Source organism: Lissotriton helveticus, chromosome 1_1 (genome assembly GCF_964261635.1).
Source record: "Lissotriton helveticus chromosome 1_1, aLisHel1.1, whole genome shotgun sequence".
Lineage (NCBI taxonomy): Eukaryota > Metazoa > Chordata > Amphibia > Caudata > Salamandridae > Lissotriton > Lissotriton helveticus.
Genome location: NC_136057.1, coordinates 327,338,854 through 327,362,422, shown reverse-complemented (window position 1 = coordinate 327,362,422; position 23,569 = coordinate 327,338,854). Strand labels below are relative to the sequence as shown.

General features: G+C 51.4%; 1 protein-coding gene and 2 long non-coding RNA genes across 4 annotated transcripts in view; 2 read left to right on the top strand and 1 right to left on the bottom strand.

Annotated features, from left to right (window-relative positions):
* Window positions 1-23,569, bottom strand: part of LOC144803926 (estradiol 17 beta-dehydrogenase 5-like) — a 621,787-nt gene that overhangs the window by 265,436 nt on the left and 332,782 nt on the right. The gene's annotated exons all lie outside the window — the stretch shown is intronic.
* LOC144804246 (uncharacterized) overlaps window positions 1-23,569 on the top strand; it is a 467,319-nt gene that overhangs the window by 442,551 nt on the left and 1,199 nt on the right. The window lies entirely within an intron of this gene.
* LOC144804457 (uncharacterized) lies at window positions 21,143-23,347 on the top strand. Its single transcript, XR_013605506.1, has 3 exons — window positions 21,143-22,234; window positions 22,307-22,644; window positions 22,723-23,347. It is a non-coding gene; the product is annotated as an uncharacterized LOC144804457 (long non-coding RNA).

Below are 23,569 nucleotides of genomic sequence, written 5' to 3'. Positions count from 1 at the left end.
TCCTTGTTTTCTTGTCTGCCACAAACAAGTTCTACTGGAAAATTCATATACCCACTAGGTTGTGTTTAATTTATGAGTTACTCATGTAATATGGATCTCTGTTACATTCACAGTTTTAGAGTTTCCCGCTACACCTATAATATGAGAGCATGGTCATAAGCGCAAAACGTTGTTCTTATGCAAGGAAAATCATTTTAGAGGTGTTTGCAGTTTTGCACAATAGTAAAGGTTCACAAAGTAGAAGCTGAATCGTGATTTCCTATGTGTGTTAAAAAGACTAGTTGTTTTGAAATTCCTTTTTTTTAGGTTCCTTAGATGAATAATATAGAGGATTTTCTGAAATTGAATATCCTCTTTTGATTGATTATTTGTATGTTGTGCCTAAAGATTTCCGTTCTGTTCACTAACAGACATCTGCTTCCTTACAACCATTGCCAGAGGGGCCAGGATATCAGATCCAACCAGGGGACTAAACGCAAGTCTAATTTGGAGCCGAGGTGAAGGGACCCAGTCCAGGTGTTGCTGGCTACTATAACAGCGGTGAAAGTTGAAAGCTGGACGAAATATGTACCCCTACCACTGTTGGATAATTCTTGGGTGAAAGACGAGGTCACAAATCAGGACAGAGAGCTGATTCTTTGCTTTGTTACTGTTTTTTTATGCCTAGCTAAGAGAGGCACAGACCGATAACAAGAGCAAGGAGGTTTTGCCTGAGGAGACCCCCACTGAAACTAGGGTTGCTTCAGATACTCCAGTTTCTATGCATCAGGCCTTCGAGACCCGTCCCCAAGTGAAAGCAAGTCTGCTCCTTTGTTTGCTGATTAAGAGGTGCCTGGCACACTAGGTACAATCTGCGGCCCGACGAATGAGCAGTGCGCCAGCAGAGCAACACAGGAGTTAGGGAAGGACTAAAGTTTAGGGTACAGGTGCAGTCCCTCCGGTGCCTGTTAGATTAGAGTAAAAAATACTGGTGCACTGCCTGAGACACTGGACAGGATCGTTGAGGGCATTTGCCCTGGAGGGTGATTGCCCTATCCTGAAATAAAGACTTTTTCCTTAGCCTGGTCCGTGATTGTTTTTCTGGGTTGCAAGTTGTGCAGCTCCACTTTGGGAGAAGTGAACACTTGATGAACGATAAGAGCCTGCCTGTGAGGCTCAGACGGACACAGGGAGAAGACTCCCCTCTAGATGGTTGTACAGTGGCTTCAATTCCCCAAGAACTTTTTTGTGAGCATGCACCCCTTTGGTCGTCCCATTATTGAGGAGGAGCAGCCCTTTGCGGCTCCTCGTCCTAATTCCCATGGCCCTGTTTGGTCCTCCTGGTCCCCCAAAATACACTTTAATAAGTACTGCTCCACCCCCCGAATATATCATTGGTACTCTAGCCCTAATAAAGAAGAATACCAGGAGATCTTTCAAGATAATTATTTTTTTTATACATTGCATCAGACATGTGCTGTTGGCTGTTTCCAAACTGAATAAGATAGCCACTGAAATACATCATAGCCCTGGAACTTGGAATTGGACTGGGTGGTTTTGGGATTTGCTTTCTTCTCGGGTTTGGAAAATATTGACAGTTCTGTTTGTGATAATAGCCATTATTTTCTCCTGCTATCTGTGTGTTCATTACGGCCTGATGCTCTGTTCCCTTTGTGCTTCTACCTGTACCTCATGTATACCAACCAAATAAAATGCCAAGAATGTAAATGCCCGACTAGTAACTGACCAAAAAAATAGGAAAACTGATGTTAATAGATATAGGTCATAACTTTCATGCATAGCGAATGTCTTTAGTTAATGCTAAAAGGGCCGTCTGTGGGAATCAACAGAAATTGGCGTTAGCATGAGCTAAAGCCATTTTGGTTGTGGCACCCATTTTGTTAGCCATGTGATTCTTCCGTGTTCACTATTGCCTGCCTTTCTATTCTGCTTGAGTCATCAACTGTAGTTAACTCCTTCAGTACGGAGCCAGAGCACTGTGCAAGCTTGGTAAAAGGCCTGTAGCTGCTAGAATGCACGTGTTTTATAATGTAACTGTCAGACTATTTCAACTGATATAAGCAGTTCTGTCTCCCCTCCCACTTTACTGACTAAGTGACATTTGCCTGAACAGGTTAGTCGATAGCTATTCCTGTGTATGCTTGTACCTTCTATTTGAGTCTCAATGCTTACTCAGCAACAAACCCAGTATATGAGACCCATAATTTCTGTATTCCTTGTACTACCTCCTACAGTGCCCAAGGGTGTTGTATTGATGTAGTCCCACTCATGAGTGATTAATAAACTTGTTATTTGATATTCCTGCTTTCGTACCAATCTCTATTTTGTTGGTTTAAGAACCAGTGGCCAGATAAGGGTGAACCCCTGCACCAGTGGGCCCCTAAAAAGGCTAATTTCCAGACATGCTACTCATATTTCTAAATAGGGAATGCTTGTAGACTCCCAGTTCTATGTACTGAGCACCCTTCAACCGCAGGAACTCTCTAATGGTTCCATTGCTAAGGCAAGTAAAAGCAGGACAAGTGGGCAGCCCGGTTGATCGACCTGGCCCTTTTTGCAGTTTTATTCCCAAATGTTTTGCCTTTTGCCACCTATTTTTCTGATCCGGTTTTGATTGTCTATAGGACTCTGGGCACTTTACCACTGCTGATCAGTGCTAAAGTGCATATGCTCTCTGTTTGAATTGTGACTGGGATTAGTTATCCATGACTGACAGTTGATTTACTGGTATTTCCCTAGTAAAGTGCTCAGAGTGTTTCAAGGGCTGTAAAGCAAATGCTACTAGTGGGCTAGCAGCATTTGTTTGTGCCATCCACACGAGTAGCCCTATAAATGTGTCTCAGACCTGCCACTGCAGTGTCTGTGCAAGCAGTTGTAACGTGCCAGGCCCTAAATTTCCCTTTTCATACATGTAAGGCAGCCATAAAGGTTGACCCAAGGTACCCCCATGGGCATGATGCAGTGTATGTGAAACGTAGGACATGTACTTGTTTGTTTTGCATGTCCTGATAGTGAAATACTGCGTATTTTGTTTTTCACTGTTGAAAGGCTGTCTGTCCCATAGGCTATCATTGGAGCTGCTCTGTAACATTTTACATGTGTAACTTTCAGTTGGGACAAAATTAAGAAATGGAGTTTAGGCTCTCTGAATACAGAATGTAATAACACAATGTAGGAGGCTGGCTTGGTATATGGTGCACATGTATTTAAGTGAAGAACCTTGCACTAATCCAGACAACTCTTATTGTGATTTCAGTGGTCTTAGACAACCATAGAAAGCTCTCTAAGTGGTAGCTGTGGAGAGCAACATTCAGGCTTATCTTGACGGAGTGTTAAGCTGCTTGTTTTACGAGGTCTAATCACGTAGTTTAGGTTAAATGAAAAAGGACCACACAGTCTATTTATTACACAACACTCACTAACACATTGGTATCTCTCCTACCCAGAGATATAAACACAAATACACAATAATACTTCAATTGCAAATAGGTAAATGTAGAACTTGGCCTTTTTGGTTAAAGTTCCCTAAACTTTTTTGCTTTCCCCCTAGACCGTTTTCCTGACCTAGAGATGCCAATTTAGATGATTTGGGTACTTTGCCACTGCTGATCAGTGTCAAAGTACAGGAGTTCCCTATTTAAAATGTAATGACGATTGGTTGGCCATGATTGGTATGTTTGCCTTACTAGTAAAAGTCCCTAGTGATGTGCACTATGTGTGCAAGGGCTGGTAATGCAAGGGTGCGCAGAGAAGGGAACTCAGGCCTTCAGTGTAGGGCCTGCGCGCAGAATGCTAAGTTATCATGTAGTCCTGAATAGTGCAACCACTTGTCAAGCCTGACTTTCCCTTTTACATACACATGGGGCACCCCTGTGGTAGGTACCAGGTAACCCCTGGGCAGGGTGCAGACTAGGTAAAAGGCAGGACATAAACTGAGGGGTGTGTTTTGTTCTAACTGTGAAAAACTCTCCATTTCGTTTTCCACTGCTGAAAGGCCATTCTGCCCATAGTGTTTGTTAGCCTAGTTTCCTGTCAGTTTATAATGGAGAGCTGAAGTTTAGTATATATGGACTCACAGTGTCATAATGCATCTTTCTGTGAAGGTGGATTTGTCATTGTGTTTTTATAAATTGGCTGAGTTCTGTGCTCTGAGCATTTCTGTGTGTCTCTGAAATGTAGATTGTCTGTCTGGAACTTAAAGGTGAGAGGAGCTGGGAGAGGTCTTGACCCAGGGAGGGGTTGAGATGGCACCAGGCTGTCCTGCATCTGGAGAGTAGGGGGAGAGGAACCCGGGTGGTAAAAAGGCCTGGGCTGGTGCTATTAAACAATTGACCCATCTCCTGCTGAGTGAATAAGGATCCAGACCCCAGTATCAAAGGGAGAGAGGTGATACTGTGAGGGAGACACCCAGAACTGATTTAGGGAGGGGTCAGGGACCCCTGAGTACATACAAACTTCAAAGACATTAAGGGGTATAACTATGAGAGCAGAAACCCCTGAACGTTGGAATGAAACAGATATGGATTGAGACTGAAAAGGCTTGGACCCATTCTGTGGTCAGGAGGAACATCTGCTAAAGAAGGAACAAGGGGCGTGGCCAAGATGGCGACCTGATCGGACGCGGGTCTCTGTGGCTCCCTGCCCCGATCCCCGTCTGAAGCATCTTGACACAGCTAAACCTTCCCAAACCGTCGCATTTGCCGGTCGCCAACTGACCACTGCAGAGGACGGTGACACCGGCGCTGCTGCCGGGCCTGCACGACCCTCGGGGAGACCCGGCAGACGAGCAGTCCCGCAGCCGCGGTCCCCAAGATGGCGGCTGCCCTGGCATAGTCGCCGGCCTAGCATTAACCTGTGGCCGCTGCCTGAGATGCCGGGGGAGCGTCCCGGTGCCTGTGGTGCCGACGGGGGAGCCCAGTTGTCCGCGACCCCTAGCCGGGAGTGAACCCCGAAGCACCGACTGCCGCCGCCACGACCCAGCCGGCGGAGGGAGGGAGAGCCGGCCGGAGGTCGCGAAACTCGAGGCCCCGGCTTCTGGGCCTGCGGAGAATCTGTGCCGGCGCCTGCGCTGGGGCACAGTGGACCTCCCCCCCGGGCCACCCCGACGAGAGTGGGCACCCGCCCTGTGAGACACGACGCTCCCTTGGATGTAGAGCGGGCGTCCCGAAGGCCGGAGGGGCAAAGGCCGACCCAGACTGATGCGGGGTCGGACCGGGCTGCGGTGCGAGACCGGCGGGAGACGTCGGTGCCTCCCTGGGAGCGGTCGAGGCGAGGTAGAGGAGACCTGCAGCGGAGCGTGCCCAGACACTTCGCGATCCGGTGCTGCATGACCAGAAGGCCGGAGGTGAGGAGCGGCGCAGAGGGGCGTGAATGGGAGACTCGGGGGGCATAATGGAGCCCCCGGCGCAGGGCCTGACTGGACCGAGAGCTGATCGGCGCAAAGGGGGGAGCAGAAGGGCCTCGCAGCACATGGGGCGGCCGTAGCCAGGGGAGGCCCCGGCTGTGATTCTGACCCTTGCGTGCCTGATCTCCTGCCCGGAGCTCGCCGCCCCAAGCTGACCCCCGCCGGCGCGCCGCCCCCGGCGCCCAGACCCCCACGCCGCCTCCTGACGGCCTACACGGACACGCGTGAGGCACACGCCGGTGCCTCTGTGGGGCACCGATCCACCCGCCTGGAGGGGCAGTCGCTGGCCTTGCCGCCTGCGGCCAACTTGGTGCTGCGGGGGGGGGGAGCTGGAGCGGGGACCCTAAACCTGGTGATCTGCTGCAGCCGACGACCGGGGGAGAGACTGCGCCCCCGGCGCCCCGGCCCATTCCGGGAAACATTCACATGAGGCCCTGGCTTTGGGCCTCCTGCACTGGGCCCACTACAGAGACACACCGGGGACGGCCCGCAGTCGCGCCCTCAAGGGGCGATCTGCCACATCGTAAGCTGCTGCACTCCCACGCACAGGGGTGCCGGCGGCCCATCTGCTGGTGCTCAGCCCAGGGGGACAACACGCAACGGCCTGCCACGCCGGGCCCCGAGATCGGGCCTGCCCCGTGGAGCTTCCATCCTCCTCGCCCCTGGAGTAACTAGCTGGTAGACAGCACACCCAGGCCTCTAAAGCCCCCAAGTGAACCAGGGCCACCCCGAAGACACCAGCCCTGATGAGGTTGACACAAACCCTGCTGTCCCAGAGATCCCTATCATCGGAGCGACATGGCCAACGCGGGACGCAGGGCCAACCGCACTATAACGGACATGCTCAGCAAGACCTCTCTCAAGGGTGGGAAAACGCAGGTGGCTCCCCCACCCCCGACCAACACCACCACGTCGCAGCAAGAGGAACGCGATGCCCCCATCAAGAGGACCTTCCTAGAATCCCTCTTGAATACCCTTCGCGACGATTTTCAAGCCCTAAAGCAAGACATAGCTGGGGAGCAGCGGGAAATCCGCAGAGACGTAGACGGACTGGGAGAACGAGTGGCTGCGGTGGAGGATGCCGGCCATGCCCGCAGTGAGGAGCTGGTTCACCTTCAACAGGAAGTCCTGCGACTACAGGAGCAACAGCTGGACCTGCAGGCACATGCGGAGGACCTCGAGAACCGTTCCCGGAGGAACAACATTCGGGTCAGGAATGTGCAACGTGGGGCAGAGGGGAACAGCATCACCTGTTACTTACAGGACCTTTTCAGGGACATACTGGGTGAGCCGGCTGACTTTATCGTTCGCATTGATCGTGCACACAGGGTGGGCCTGGCGAGACGGGCGCCGGTCCCACCACCGGACGTCCTAGCATACCTTCCGGATTTTACAGGTGGCCCGACAGAAACAACCGCTGCAGTACAGGGGCGACTCCATCGCCCTTTTCCAAGATCTATCGGCCATCACGCTGCAAAAGAGACGCGATTTCAAAGTGGTCACATCGTTCCTGCGTGACAAGGGGGTACTGTACTCATGGGGCCACCCATTTCGCATTATCTTCAAATGGCAGGGGCAATTACACCAGCTTCGCTCTCTCAGCGACACATGTGCTCTTTTGAACATTGACTTGCTGGAAGATGAGGAGTCGGAGGAAGCCTCACAGCACGGGTCACAGGAGAGGCAAGCACAGCACTCCAACAATGGTTGGAGGCGGGTCCGGTGGCGCCGCCGACCCAAGACACACCTTAAACCGGACCCCACAACGAGCGCACAGGAGCGCGCAGCTGCCGTCCAGGAGGTGGTCAAGGATACCACTGCTCCTGCCTGAACCGCCTAACGGAAGTGGGAGGGCCTTCACGCCTTGATCTGTCAGGGGGGAGGGGCGGGGAGCCGAAAGAGGGGCTGCCATTGCCAGGTTTCCCACCACGATGACTTTCCACGGACCTGAACTGCGTTACACCAGGGCCGGGACTATAGTTTGCCTACAGGATCTTCATGTTGGGGTACGGGAGGGGGGCGGGTGGGAGGCGAGTTGGGGCCAGGGGTGTTCTTGGGGGGCTCTGTGGTTGGGGTTAGGGAGGGTCAGAGAGGGTGGGGGGAGGGGTCCTCCCTGTCCAACGTCCTTTTCTTTTGAAGTTTTGTACATCGCCATTCAGACAACGTGGCGCAGCGCAGTCCCGACTACATGCCTCAGATGTCCCGTCCACTGATAATTCTCTCCCTCAATGTAAGGGGGCTCAACAGCCCCAATAAGCGCCGGACGATACTCTCCCTCTTGGAGAGCACTGTTGCTGACATATGCCTGTTGCAGGAAACTCATTTGCTACCCAAAGACCATCACCGCCTTAAATCTAGGTCCTTCCCCCTACAGTTCTTCTCCTCAGCGACTAAGAAAGTTGCAGGGGTCGCGATCTTAGTGTGCAAATCCTTCCAGGGACGGGTCCTTCAAAGGGAGGCAGAGCTTAAGGGCAGATTGCTGGTGCATAGCTTTGTGGTCGGGGGGCACACACTATTAGGGGGTCCGTCTACGCACCCAACGAGGGGCAGGAGAAATTCCTCCACGCCGCACTAGAGGCAGCCACAGCCAACACACATCCACACCTACTCTTGGGTGTGGATCTCAACTTAGTATTCCACAACACAACAGATCGCTCTAACCAACAATATGGGCAAGTGGGGGCACTCTCTGAGGCAGGTCACGCCCACATCGCAGATCTAGGCCTAGCTGACCCATGGAAGCACCTACACCCACAAACCACAGCGTACACCTATTACTCGGCTGCACGTAAGTCTTACGCCAGACTAGACTATTTTCTTTGCTCGTCGCAACTAGCCCTCCGCGCTCAGGATTTAGACATCCTCCCGACCTCGTTGTGTGATCACTCTCCCATGCTGGCCTCATTCCTCTTTCCGAGCACACCCAGCCCGCAACGGCACTGGCGCCTGCGGGACACTTTGATCCAGAATCCCGCAATAGTGGAACGTATTGGGGCCGCCATCACCCAATTTCTCACCCATAACGCCAATACAGACACTACTAGGGCCACCCAATGGGCTGCGCTCAAGGCAGTCTTACGGGGAGAATTTATCTCTATAGCCTCGGCTAACAACAGAGAACGTGCGCTGAAAAGAGCAGAAATAGCCCAACGTGTCGCGGAACTGGAGCAGATGCACCAGCGCACGGGAGCGGCTCGGGCCTGGCTTCAACTATGCACGCAGAGGAAAATGCTGGCAGCCCTAGACCAAGATGTGGCGGAATACGCCGCCATACGCCTTCGGCATGCCTATTACACAGAAGGAGACCGGTGCGGGAGGCTGTTAGCAAGCAAGCTCCGGGAGCAACGCCAAAGACAGGGCATTGGCACTATTAGGTCCAGTAGTGATGAACACATCACGGACGATGCGGCCATCGCCGCAGAGTTTGGAGACTTCTATGCCAACCTCTACGCAGCAGACACACTAGATGTACGCGCAGGGCAAAAGTATCTAGAGGGTGTGACCCTTCCGTCCCTAACTGGGGCACAGACTGAGTTCCTCGATAGGCCTATCGGGCTGGACGAGGTGATATCGGCAATATCCCGCCTCAAACTGGGGAAATCGCCCGACCCTGACGGCTACTCAGCGGCCTTCTACAAAACCTTCTGCCACCAGGTGGCTCCAATACTACGAGACCTCTTCAACACTTTCGACCAACCGGGGGCAATTCCTGCTGACCTGTTGGAAGCGGCGATAACAGTGATGCCGAAACCAGGCCGAGACCACACCCGGTGTAGCTCCTACAGGCCGATCTCCCTTTTAAATATTGATCTTAAGCTCTATACCGGGATCCTGGTGAATAGATTAGCATCTTATATGCAGCAGTTAGTAGAACCGGACCAGGCGGGTTTTATCCCCCAACGCCAGACCAGCGACAACACCAAACGAGTCTTGCATCTTATAGAGGCAGGTTCCCGAACGAGCCCAGATTGCATGCTGCTTACCATCGACGCAGAGAAGGCCTTTGATAGGGTACACTGGCCCTACCTAGAACAGGTGCTGCAGCGATTCGGCATAGGGGAAACTCTCTGCAACCGCATATTTAATTGCTATCGCCAGCCCAACGCTACCGTTCGGGTCAATGGGCACCCCTCCCCGCGCTTTCCAATAGGCAAAGGTACCAGACAGGAGTGTCCTCTTTCCCCAATCCTATTTGCTCTCTACATGGAGCCGTTGGCGCAAAGGATCAGGCAGCATGACCTCATTAAAGGGATCAAATTCGGGGGAGATGTACACAAGATTAGCTTATATGCGGATGACATTCTGCTCTCCCTGACGGAACCGATGCAATCACTCAGAGCCCTCTTTATTGAACTCCACACCTTCGCATCCGCCTCTGGCTTTAAAATCAACATAGAGAAATCAGAAGCCCTGAGTTTGTCCCTATCGGCGGAGCTACTAGCCGAAGCCAAGGATGAATTCGACCTGACATGGTCCGATTCTTTGATCGCATACTTAGGCGTCCTGCTAGCCCCGACCATACAGGCAACCGCAGACGCCAACTATAACAAGCTTCGCTCCCGCCTCAATGACGAACTCAGGAGATGGAAACGGCACTCGCTCTCCTGGCTGGGAAGGATCGCCGCGGTCAAGATGACCCTGCTGCCGCAATTCCTTTATGTATTCCAGACCCTCCCGCGATGCCCTCCACTGGGTTGGCTCCAGCGGGCGCAGTCTGACCTGGCACGCTTCATCTGGAACGGCCGTCGACCGCGCTTCAAGCATGCGATCGCTATTCTTCCTCCCGAACACGGCGGAGTCGGAGTGCCTGACCTTACCCTATACTATCAAGCGACACACTGGTGGAAGGGCACCAATTAGAATCTGGCAAGAACTGGCTCTTTCAAGACCAGGCGGTGGCGGCCAGACCTCTCCAGGGTATCCCGTTCTTACCTCATTGCCATAGGCCCCCCAACCTATACGCGTCACACATCACAAGCACAGTCCTGGAGGTGTGGGACAAACTGGCGGTCAAACATGACCTTACTTCGTTCCCCTCCCCGATGACCCCACTCTTCGATAACCCCGATTTTTCCCCGGGCATGGACCCCAAAGCATTTGCGGCATGGAGACGCACACCATGCAGAGCTCTGGGGCACCTGTTTGATCTAAACGGTATCCTTCCCTTTCAGAAAGTGAGGGAGGACTATGACATACCGGAAACGGATCGCTTGCCCTACTTACAAGCTCGACACTGGGCCCTACAGCCGAAGGTCAGACCCGGTGCCCAACTCCTTCTCACCCTGTACGAAAAATGGTTGTTGACGCGCACCTCAGATAAGAAACTGATTTCAGACTTATACCAACAACTCCTCCTCACCAACAAATACGCATACAACGCAGGGAGGGTCAGATGGGAGAGAGACCTGGGGAGACAGCTCACACACAAGGAATGGGATGGCATATACTATAGGGCAAGACACTCGGCCTATCACACCGGTCTCACTGAGACTCTGACCAAGGTGGCCACCTATTGGTACCATACACCAGAACGCTTACATCATTGGAACTCCTGCATAAGTGACCGCTGCTGGAGGGACTGCGGGGAGCTTGGCACACTGGAACACTTGCCTGCAACCCTACTGGAACTCAATACTGCATGACACAGACTCCCACTTAGACACTCAACTCCCCAGATTCCCAGCCTATATCCTGCTCGGGCTTCCCAACGCACTGATGTATCCCCTAAAGTCTAGGAGGGAGTGGCTCATTGCGATAGCGTTAGGGGCAGCTGTCCAGAACATTGTGGCACACTGGAGTACTACTCAGCCCCCACCACACTCCGGCTGGCTACATAGATTGTAGACGATACTAGGGATGGAGAAATTATCGCTGGCGAAGGCAGGGCGAGGAGAAGAGTTCGCTGCGCTATGGCGGCCGTTTTTGACTCTGCTTACAGGAGAATTCATGGAACTAAGCTGTCCCCGATATCTGCGCTTACTACGCCTAGCAGACACCCCGATTGAAGAACCTCAAACTAAGCCGCGCAAGCGACAGACCCAAACCGAGGTGTAGCATGCATCTCCACCCTGGTGACTGTAGGCTGTCGCACAACACTTTAGTTTTCCTTTTACACGCTTTGAATGGATGGACAGGGAGGGGGGGGCGGGAGGGAGGCAGGGAAGGGTGGGGAAGGGGGGGAACCCGAGGCCTAGAGTTCTTGCTGCTGAACCTCTACCCAATCGACTTTGATGGTATTGCCACTACCTTACGCCTGAGAAGGGCTCCCTATAGATGGCTCAGCACGAATATACCAAATGGAGACTGTGGTCTCTTTGTTTTTTCTATGTTGATGAAAATAATAAAAGATTTAAACCATAAAGAAGGAACAACTGAAGAGACTGCTGCGGATAGGCCAATCCTTGCTTCATGATCTGGGGCTGGTTTGCAGTTTGCTGTTCTAACTAAGGAAGAGGACGTTGGGACTGTGCTTGGAGGCGTTGGGTCCCCCTGCTTGAAGAAGTCTGTGCTTTGTGCTGTGTCTTGTAGCCCGAGGTGAGCTGCTTCCCTGTTTGGAAATACAGGATCATAAAAGTTTCCAGAGAAGTCCCAAGCAACACGGTGTGCGCGTGCTTTTTGCCGCTTGAGACCATCAGAAGTTGTGCCTTGTGATCGTTGGCACGCAGAAGCAAGCTAATTATCAGATGCGCAGAGTGTGTGTCGTGGTGCAGGCCAAGGTGTTGGTGAGGAGCGTCTGGTCTTGGTGTGCATGAGGAGACAAGGCGAGGCTCGGACGCACAAGGGTCTGTGTCGTGGTGCAGCCTGGGTGTTGGTGAAGAGTGCCTGGGCCTCCTGTGCACCAAAGAAAGAAGCGAGACTCAGACGTGCAGTGTGAGTGTCGTGGTGCAGCCAAGGCGTTGGTGAGGAGCGCCTGGACATCGTGTGCACTGGGAGAAGAGGTGAAACTCAGACATTCAAGAGTGCATGTCGTGGTGCAGCCAGGGCATTGGTGAAGAGCGCCAGATTGTCGTGAACAGCAGAGAAAGGGCGAGTCTCGAACACGCGGAGCGTGTGTCGAAATGCTACCTGAGGTGCTGGTGAGGAGTGCCTGGTTAGGGTATGCACCGAAGTGAAGTAAAGTCTCCACAGTGCTGAGGGCGGATCTTGGTGTGGACTGAGACCACCGGAGTGAGGGCCAAGCCATAGGGGCCCTCGGAGTCAATCAGCAGCGGCCCAGACTGGCAGCTACGGAAGAACTGAGCTGCCGGCCCGAGTCTGCCGCAGCGCATGATAGAGTTCTGGATCAAGGCCCAAGTTGCTGACGTTGGGGAGGAGAATGGGATCGCGCCCCCCTCAGGTAACGTGGATAAACACCTGGGGTGGGGTGCGGGCCCAGAGGGACACTCTCTCAACCTCCCGCTTCAGTCAGCTGCACGAGCCATTGCTTCGGCTCAGATCACGGCCCTTGCTGACCCAAGACGGGGCAGTACTGGGGCCGGAGTGGCAAGCAGTACTTTTTGTGTCATCATTTGATCCATAACAGCGGCACTGTTAACGGAGCACGTAACACTGTTGTATTACACTTTGCATTATTGCTGCTAACGAACTATCAAACTGGCGTATGGCGCCTGACCTCATTTATGCCTGACGAATGTTATGCTTGATGTGTTACGCACTGCATTACTTCTCCCTAGCATATTACCTGATTGTAACGTGGCTCATTGTATTATTTCTTCAGTGCACAGCATCGGAGTATAACGTGGCACAGTGTATTATTTCTTCATTGCACCGTACAGGATTGTAGCGTGACACATTGCTTTGTTTCTTCCTGGTACAGGGCATACTGATGGTGATACGCATTGCATTATTCCTTCAATTGCAAAGTACATGACTGTGGCGCTACGTATGGCATAGTTTCTCTGTTGCACAGTATAAGAGAATATCATTACGCATTGCAGTATTGTTTCCTTTTGCAACGTGTGTGATTCTAGCAATACGACTTGCCTAACCTTTTGGGAAATGGTTAGAAGTGAGCTTAACTGTTAGTAAGAAGCGGTGGCTGGGATTAGAACCTACCAACCCACCGGAAAGAATACTACCCATTCTTATATGTTGATTTTGTATCGTGGGGTTGTATCGTATAATTGCTTATATAAAGATTATACTCATTTTATCAATACTCGTGTGGAGTCTATTTGTGATGACATCATGGGGTTACTGTGAGCATGGTTGCACATACTGAACACTCGTGCTTGGAGATAAGCCTGGCTGCTCGTGCCAAGCTACTAAGGGGGTGAGCAAGGCTATCTCAGACGGTGTCCTTACTTAGCCTAACATTGAAGCGAGGGGTCGGGATGCACTCCTCCGGCATTTGGTGGCGGCGGTAAACAACAGGGACCTCCACTTCCAACAGTAAGTAAGCACAATAAACAGGTCTCCAGGGAGAGACCAAATCATATACTAGAAAATTGGAATGTGAACTGCAACCGGACTTGGACCAGAACAGCTGGGGACACAAGGAACCACCCAAGATAAGTACCCAGGAACCCCACTGAGGCTGGTTGCACGATGGAAAAACAACCGGGTACTCAATGGAAATCAACGGGAAAAGTTGTGATTTCTGTTTTGAGGTAGAAGGACCATTCCCAGTGGACCCTGAAGAAACCCTGTGGAAGACAGAAGGTTGGAGAGTCACCGCACCCGTGGATACCCCAGGAACCAGGATACCTACAACAGGGAAGCCAGGTGCATAGGTGCTAAGTGATGTCGGAAACCGCCGTAGACCACATTGGAGGATTCAGAAAAGATGCCGCTGGCGAAGACTGTGCAAGAGTCCAGTGGAATCCAAGGGTGAATTCTTGAGGTGAAGAACCTGAAAGCAGAGGGGACAGAGCCTATGCCACTTGGAGATGAGCAGCATACACTGAAGAGCAATGCCCACTGATGTCAGAAGGTTCAGGAGTGATTACGGTGACCTTGTGGCTGAAGCTGCAAGGACCAGGTGATTCAGAGGAAGACCAGGAGCTGAGCATGAGCTGTACATCATCGGAAGTGAAGAAGCAGGGGGTCGGTGTCTGGCGGGAGCACCAACAAGCCTTGGCAGCTACAACAGGCATGGAAAGCGAAGAAGGAGCAACATTGGGACCAACAAGGACCAAGGGACTCACCACAAGCAGGACAGTCAGAGCAGGCCCTGAGTGAGCAGGGGAGCCCACTGGTGCAGGAGAAAATCTTCAGGAGGACCCACAGGCCGTAGGCACAGGAGTGGTAAGAGGGCCTCGAGCAGCTCACCAGAGATGAAGGTCTACAGTGCAGAGGATGCGGTGAGCACGCTTATCTTGGCAAAGAGATACTGGAGATCTCTAGAGTGCCGAGCCAACAAGCCATGGCATCGGCAAGTCGTCGTGGTGCACAGGGGTTCAGACCCAGCGGCTCCGACGAGGGATACTGGCCTCAAAATTTCAGAGAGGACAGGTTAGGTCTCAAGGGATGTGCAGAACCACCACCTGTCTTGCTGAGCCTTTCGAAGTCCATGGGACGTCAGGAGCAGCAGACCGGCCAGCTTCATTGTGGTGCCTGTAGAGGCAGGGAAGCGGCTCCTTCACTCCAAGGGAGATTACTTTGGGTGTCCTTGATGCCCACAGGTCTGTTGAAGATCCTGGAAGAAGCACAGACACAGAGGACACAGAAGGCTTGCAGAACAGCGAGACCAGGAGTCTTCCCTGGTACAGTATCGGTTCCAGGCAAAGTCCAGCGAAGTCCAAGTGTCCAGACTGTGGAAGAGTGACATGGTTCCAGGCTTGAGTCTTGTCCCACGACAAATCTGAAGAACTACTCACAGGTAAGCCCTTAAGTACCCTAGTTAAAGGGTTGGAATGACTCAGGGGGTCCCTTCCCAGAGGAGGAGCCGGACAGAGGGGAGGATAGTCATCATGTCCTTTGTCCATTTTTGTGCCAGAGCGACTGGTTGCAACTGGAGTATGCAAGGAGGGCACCAAATATGCCCTTCAAAGTAGTCTGGTGGTGCTGGCAAGCTTCCCCACCCCAGCCCAATATACTAAGTCCTGTCTGGGAGGTGGTCACATCTCCCTGCATCAGGAAACCTATTGTTCAACCTTCCCCTGCTCAATCTTGGCTCAGCAGCAGGAGGGCAGAATCGTGTCTGTGGTCTCAGGCTTGATTCTTGTCCCACTACAAATCTGAGAGGCCACCCACAGGCAAGCCCTTAGGTACCCTAGTGAAATGGTTGGAATGACTTGGGGGTCCCTCCCAGATGAGGAGCTGGACAGAGGGGAGGATACTACCATGTCCCATGTTCAGTTTCATGCCAGAGCAGGAGCCAAGGACTCCCATAACTGGGTCCAACTGGAGTACGCAAGGGGGGCACCAAATATGCCCTTCAGAGCAGTCAGGTGGTGATGGCAAGCTCAACCACCCCAGCCCACCCCAGCCCAGTATAAGTCCTGTCTGGGAGGTGGTCACACCTCCCTGCATCAGGAAAGCTATTATTCAACCTTCCCCTGCTCAAGCTTGGTTCAGCAGCAGGAGGACAGAATTGTGTCTGTGGTCGGCAGCCGCACTAGCCGGAGGTCCTGATCTTGCTAATACCACCAAGTACCATAGGAACGGTCATAGGCATGCAGAAGCTATTATGGCCTGTGGTTGAAGCCCAAATTACCCAGTGCCATTAGTAGGTGTGCAGATGTGCTGCTTCCTAGGTGCTTTGGTGACTGTGGCCCTAATTACAATGTCGGCGGACTTGAGTCCACCCGTCACCCTTTCGGTGTGTGAACAGACCGTCCATAGGTCGGTGGTTCCGAACACTGTATCATGATGCAACCACATTTGGTGCGGTCTCAAACTCCTATTCCTCCATGGGAGCTTGTGCTGCAGGCAGGTTCCACTCGCAGCACAAGCTCTTATTGAGAAATTGGAGTTTATGTAAATTCCTGCACTGTGTGGCAGGCACTTCATGGTGCCTTTCACACAGTGCATTGATTTACAGGGAGGCACCATAGGTGCCCGCTCAGCCCCAAACCAGAGGCCGCAGGAAGAAGGGGGCCCAGCTAGGGGCCCCCAAAGTTGCTTTTTGACAGGCTTTCCATGTCAGAAAGCCCTACATGGAAAGCCTGTCGGAAACCAACATCATAATCCCGAAGGTTGAAACGCTGTCCACATGGGATTATGGTGGGTTCCCGACTGGCCAACTGGCTCCATGAGCCTGTTGGAAGCCAGCCAGAATGACCAGCCGGTTTGAATTCTGACGGCCGTAATCCTAATACGGCGGGCAGAATTAAAAAATAGGAAGCCTCCGGCCTTTGGTCGGAGGCTTTCCGACCGATAGTATAATGAGGCCCTATATGTTTTATTCCTTACATGCCGCATATGTGTTTATAATCATAGTTGGTGATGATGTGCTTTATTTAATACATGCTGAATATGTGTGAGAATCACAGTGGGTGGTTACGGGTTGCATTCATTACATGCTGCATTTCATGTTCTGATATTGATGTGTGTTGTTTTTTAGGTCTCGCCTACACAGCACTCTTGCGCTGCATAGGCAAAAAGACCTTTAGCCGTCGCTTTGGCCAAAGTAAAAAACGTCCACGTATTCCATTGCCTGGCGCCATATGTTATCAATTATCGCAGCGCCAGCTGCTCGCTCCCGCAAGTGAATGGCGCAGGCCCCCTGCTCTCTCCCCTCCCCCTGCTGCTGTGCTCGCTTGTTTGTTTTTGTTATTTTCCCTTTTGGAGGGCACCAGCTCGTGAAATGAAGAGGGTTTGTATAGTGGCCCCTGACAAGCTGGAGCATTTCATGTTCACTAAAGTAATCGCACAGCCAGGTCAAGAAAACTTGCCACCACATACCAAAGCTTTTCTCGCACTTAGAAACGATGCCTTCAGTACAAAAGTAAACTGAGGGCCACACAGCCATTTATTAATTACACTCAAAACAGGAGTTCCTGAAGGACATGAAATTCAGTTGCCAATAATCTCCCTCCTCTCCTCCGTGGCCTACCACTGTTTTCCTTGCCTGTGGATGCGGCGCACCCAGACATCTGTGGAGGCCCTGGTGTTTTGACAACATCAGCAGAAAAACGCATTATCGCCTCACTCGCCTGGAATATGGCGCAGCTGCTCGGAGACCAGCGCCAGCTGAGAGGGGGCATTTGCGGCTTGAGACGCTCCTGCGCGACCTGCGCCGGGGCGGTCCTCACACCTGAGCGTGGCTGACCCGGAAGATAATTGATAGACTTCCAGGCATAAAGGGATTGATTCCAGTCCTGCAGCTCCCTTATGTCTTGCAACCCGAGCTTCCCCAATTACAACAGAATTGAGAGATTAATTTAATAAATGTAGATGCCTGGCTCGCCTTTGCTGCTGCTGTCTCCTTGCTCTGAGCACAGCAGCAAACTTGAGCATAGGGAGTTGTTATTTCTGCTATGGATCATTTTATTTATTCCCTGTAATGTGCTGAAGATAGTTCTTGAGGAGAACTCGAGCTGACTGAAATGTGATGTGCATAAGGCCAGAAGACGGCAGTAAATCATGTTATATCTGCTCTGAGAACCAAGAGGCTGCGACGGCGGCAGGGGCTGTCGGCCTAGCGTCTTCCTTTTATCTGCTAGTTTTTAGCTGTACTGCAGTGATAGCACTCGGCTCCAGGGACCTCTAGCGATGACCTCCTGTAGTGCAGTCAGTGATAACATTAGGCTCTAGGGACATCTAGCGACAACCTGCTGTACTGCAGTCATTGATAGCTTCCCGCTCCAGGGACCTCTAGCGACGACCTGCAGTCATTGATAGTGTACGGTGCTGTGGACCTCTGGAGATGACGTGTGGCACTGCAACTCAGTGCAGTCAGTCCTGGAGTCTGACCTCAGGGACTAGAGGTGGGCGACCCGGCAAATTAATAGCTAGAGCAGAGCCAGTGGGTTGGCTTGGTTTTAAGAGCTGGTACATGAGATCAGCTATGAAAATGTTTAGCATGTAAATCATGCAACACACATCATGAAAATATAGTTAAAGACTCCTGGGAGCGTGTCACTTTAGTACATTTGATATTATCCGCACTTGAAGTAGCAATTATTAGAAGTGATTTTTTAAAGATTCATTTAGAAATGGGGACCTCTGGTACTGCAGCAATTAATAATCAGTTCTACTAGTGCCTCTCATTAGCGAGCATGTTGCCCCGATTATAAGCTTTTGTTGGCTCTGCCTGTTTTTGCCTGTTCCCGTGCTTGCTCTTTATTTTGACGTCGTCCGCACATGTTTTGTACTGTCGGGTGTTCTCTGAAAGGTGGGCGGCAGCCTTTAAAGTTCTATCGCAGCGCATTGTCTTAACCTTCGGTTCCTGGTAAGTTACATAACGTTTATAACCCTGATACATTTCCAAGTTACCTCAATTTCTTTTTGTGCGGTTTCATCTAATTTTCTGTGGTTTTTACTGCAACTCGACTTGGGTACATTGCTCGAACATGGAGGCATGAGCGCAGACTGATGCTGGGCAATGCTGACACTAGGCAATGCTGGCGTCTGGCTCGACTGACGTATTGTATACAGAAAGAATAGCACTACAGTCAAAGCACTATCCTGGCAGTAGAGGTCGCAGGTCAAAGTTCATCTGTTTTCCTTCAGACAATAAGCAGTCTGGAGGTACATCGCTGTCTGGGTAAAGAATGAACCCACTTTTGTATGTTTTGTATGCACTAGATTGGATCTTGGGTAAGGTGTAAGCAGCATGTCAAAAGCACTCCGGTACATAAGAGCTTAAGTGGCCGTGAGCCACAGCCGGGTGTCACCACCTTCACTATAAAATGCACGTCTGTTTACCGCTGCACTCCTTTTATTTGTATGTCTTTTCATTCATTACAGTTAAAAACATAAAGGTCTTTTGCAAGACAATATATATAAATATTTTTTGCATTAGAAAACACAGTATTACTTTACTGCATGTGTTGTGATTTAATACCTATGGACTATACCATGAAAACACATCAATAGGGTATTTTGTTTTCATTTCTTTTGTGAATTGGTATTGCCGCTGCTTTACCTCATCAAGAAGGGACACCTAGAGGCAAATGGTATCCCTTGCAGCTTTCACAAGGGACATCTATCAGTGGTGTGGTGCCATTGCAGCCTTTTTAAAGGGATATCTTCGTACACTGGGCTCTCTTCGTCTCCTCCAGTATATTAAGGAATACTCCTTCTGCAGTGCAACTCCTGATCTGTGGGTGTGCGCAGAAGTAATGGATAATGTGCTGCATATCTAAACACTTATGGTCTCAAAGGTAAATACAAAAAAAAAACATTATCAATTAGCCTGCATCGCTCTTTGTCGAGTGGGAGTATCGGGGGACTGAGAGGCTGCGCGCGCTACTCACGCGTACCTCTCCTGTTTCATATTGCGGGCGGCTGTTAGTGCGCATGCGCGACAGTCTCATTTGTTTACTTCCATGTTCTCACGCCGCCTGAGACGCCTGAGCGGCGTTTTTTCACTACGCTCGTGCCCACAGCCTGCATTTGCTCATTTTTAGTCCCCTCTGACGCCATTATTTTGCAAAATGTGGGCAGTAAAACCCTTCATAGGCTTTGCAAGCCCCCCCTCCACATTTAATTCATTTGCCTTGTCAGGTGGTTACCTGCCTTTGCTTGGCTTGCTTTGGGGTTCCCACTCCCCCTGCATTTGCCTGTGGAATACTTTGCTGTTTCCCTTCCTCTTGTGGGCATTATCTTTATTACTTTGTAATAATGGGAGATTACTATGAGGAAGACGAATACTATGATGATGATGAGGCCTCTGGCTCTATGGAGCAGGATTTGGTGGAGGCTCTTGATCAAGGTGTCCAGCGTTCCGTGAATACGGCTTTGGTTCGCGCCATTGCACCTTTGAAGCGCCACCTGTCTGAATACGCGATGCAACAGGGTTGGTTGCCATCTTCATCGGGGAGCTCTTCTAAGTCTCCCAAGAATCCGCACCGGTCGGATTTTGCTAAGCTGGACAAGTCCTTGTCTTCTGAGCAATCTTCTGGTAAGGCTGTTAAATCGGCACGCGCATCGCCTGCCTTCCAGACTGATGATGGTGCTACTACATCTGATTCTTCATCCTCTGGGCCCGATATTCCACCTCCTTCAAAAAAGGCTCGTAAGGAACATTTTGTGGATGCGCCCTCTCAACCCCACTTGCTTACCTTCGATCCTTCGGATATTATTCATCCTAATTCCACTTCCTTGCTTCCTTCCTCCGATGTGGCGGAGTAGGTGCAGACGCATATTCGCCAGCCATTCGAAAAGGAAGTGCGGGCCCGCCTTAGGTCGGAATGTCCGCGTCCTGATCTAGCCAATAAATTGGCAGATACGACGGAAGTGGATCCCATGATGGTTACGTATCTCAAAAAATATGCCAAGGATCCAAAGAAGGGCATAGACAGGTCATGGCGTACTTGTCAGGATAAGATGTTGGCTCTTCTGGGGCCCCTAACTAAGATCTTAGACGTGGGCTTTCGAGCGAAAGAGTCTGGAGCTCTCATTGATCCTGACTAATTGGTTGGTTGGTCCCAGAGGGCCATTTGTCTCTTAGGGAATGCGAACTGTGCGCTTTCCTGTGAGCGTCGTCGCTCTATTTTGCTGAAACTGGATCCGAAGCTTCAAGAGTTGGTCGGGTCTGAATCAGGTTCCCTGGCTCAGGGCTTGTTGTTTGGACAGCCTTTTCTCTTTTCTCAAGGAATTAACCAAGTTCGTGGCCACCTTCAGTGGGCTTGACAAGGCACAGTCTTCGCTTCACAGGGCCTTCCGTCCAGTTTTTGGCAGGGCCGGACGACGGGGGCGGTCGTTCGGCCGCGTTAACAACCAGCCCAACCAGCGTGGTTATCAGTCCCAGAGAGGTGGTGGTCAGGATTCCTCCTACAACGCCAACAAGTCCTCCTTCTACCCCTCCAGGAAAGGGAGGGGACAGTTCAAAAAGGGTCACTACGGTGGCAATCAAGGAGGACGTCAAGATTCCTCCAACTCAGGTGAGTTTGATTCTAGCCTCGGAGGTTGTTTTTGGGGGGTAGAATCCGTTTTTTTCTCCCCAATTGGCGCTTGCTCTTGAGCGATGCTTGGGTGTTGGAGACGGTACGGGATTACAGGATAGAGTTCTACGGATGTCCCCATTAACCCCATCCTCCTACACCCCTGTTTTTTTCCCAACAAGACCAAGAGTTCATTTCCGTGGAAATCGAGTCTCTTTTGGCCAAAAGGGCCATAGTTCAGACCTCTCGTCATTCTCAAGGATTCGTCAGCAATGTGTTTCTAGTTCAGAAAAAAGGAGGCGACTCTCGCTTGGTTCTCAATCTCAGAGAGTTCATCGGGGAAGTCGTTTACCGTAATTTCAAGATGGAGGGCATCCATCTTCTGAGGGACCTTCTTCAGGAAGGGGACTGGATGGTCCGCCTCGATCTGAAGGATGCCTATTTGTCGATTCCGATTTACGGCCCTCATCGACGGTTCCTTCAGTTCCAGTGGCTCGGAAATTGGTTCAAATACATGGTTCTCCCCTTCGACCTCTCGTCGGCACTGTGGTGCTTTACAAAACTTCTGAGGCCTGTGGTGGAGTCCTTGCGAGCCCGCGGCGTTCGTCTGATCATATATCTCGACGATATTCTCATTTTGGCTCAGTGTCCTCTCCTCTTGCAGACTCATTTGGGTTGGTCAATCGATCTGTTACAATCTCTAGGGTTTCTAATGAATCCTCAGAAATCTGTTTTCACTCCCTCTCAGTCGATAGACTTCCTAGGTTTTCTGGTCAATACGGTCTCCTGTCAACTCCTCTTGCCCAATCAGAAAATCAGATCAATCAAGAGGGAGTTGGTTTTATCCAGACAGAGTGTGTCATTGAGATCGATGGCTCGGATTGCAGGTCTACTAGCTTCTTCGATTCAGGCAATTTTTCCAGGTCCGTTGCATTATCGGGCACTTCAGCATCTCAAGATCAAGCATCTCCAAAAGGCCTCCGCTATTCGGATCAGGTTCCTCTGTCAGAGGACGCGAGGTGGGAGATGTTATGGTGGTTGGAGCACATGGAGTCATGGAATGGGCGTGCCCTGTTCGGGAGGTCTCCGGATGCGGTGATAGAATCCGATGCCAGTCTGTGGGGTTGGAGAGCCCATTGCGGTCCGGTGTCGACGGGAGGCCGATGGTCCCGGCAGAATTATCTCTCAATATCAATTGCTTGGAGCTTCTGGCGGGCTCCTCTGCGATTCGTTGTCTGGCCCCCCCAAGTGACAAATTGTTGCATTCTCCTCCGCATGGACAATGTCTCAGTGGGTCGGTATGTCAACAAGTTGGGGGGGACAAAGTCCAAACTTCTGGCAGAGATTGCGAAAGATTTTTGTCATCTGCGTCTGCAGCGTCAGATCACTGTTATTGCAGAATACCTTCCCAGTCTCGAGAATCGGATAGCCGACTGGAACTCCCGTCATCTGAGGGATTTCAGTGATTGGAGGCTTCGTCCTCGTGTGTTCCGGCTTCTGTCCCGGATTTGGGGTCGTTGTCTGATCGATCTGTTCGCCTCTCGCCTCAACACACAGCTTCCCCAGTTTTTCAGTTGGCGTCCGGATCCGGAGGCCCTAGCCACGGATGCGTTTCTCCAGGCCTGGCCTCCTCTCCTGTGCTATGCGTTTCCCCCATTCATAATGATTCCCAGGGTTTGGCTCGCACGAAACATTTTCAGTCGGAGCTCATTCTGATCACTCCTCTTTGGAGGGCTCAGGCTTGATTCCCAATTCTTCTGGAGATGAGTTGTTCGACGCCGCTCCTTCTTCCCCACAAATAGAACCTGTTGCTGGACTCTCTACTCAATCCGCACCCCCTGATTCAGTCGGGTCAGCTCCTCCTAGTGGCGTGGCGGATTTCGTGGAACGCTGGCAAATCCCAGGCCTTTCTATAGACGCTACCAAATTTATCAGCGAAGCTTCGTCCCCCAACACACACAAACGTTATGCGTCAGCTTTGAAATGGTGGTGTGATTGATGTTCACAACGGGAGGTGGATCCCGCTTCAGCGGATGTCGCTTTGATTATCAATTTTCTGGCCTCCATTGCTTCTTCCGGTCTGGCTTATAGGACTGTCAATAATTTTCGTTCTGCCATTTCTGCTGGCCACATCTCTATCGATGATAAGCTTGCTGGGGAACATCCTTTAGTT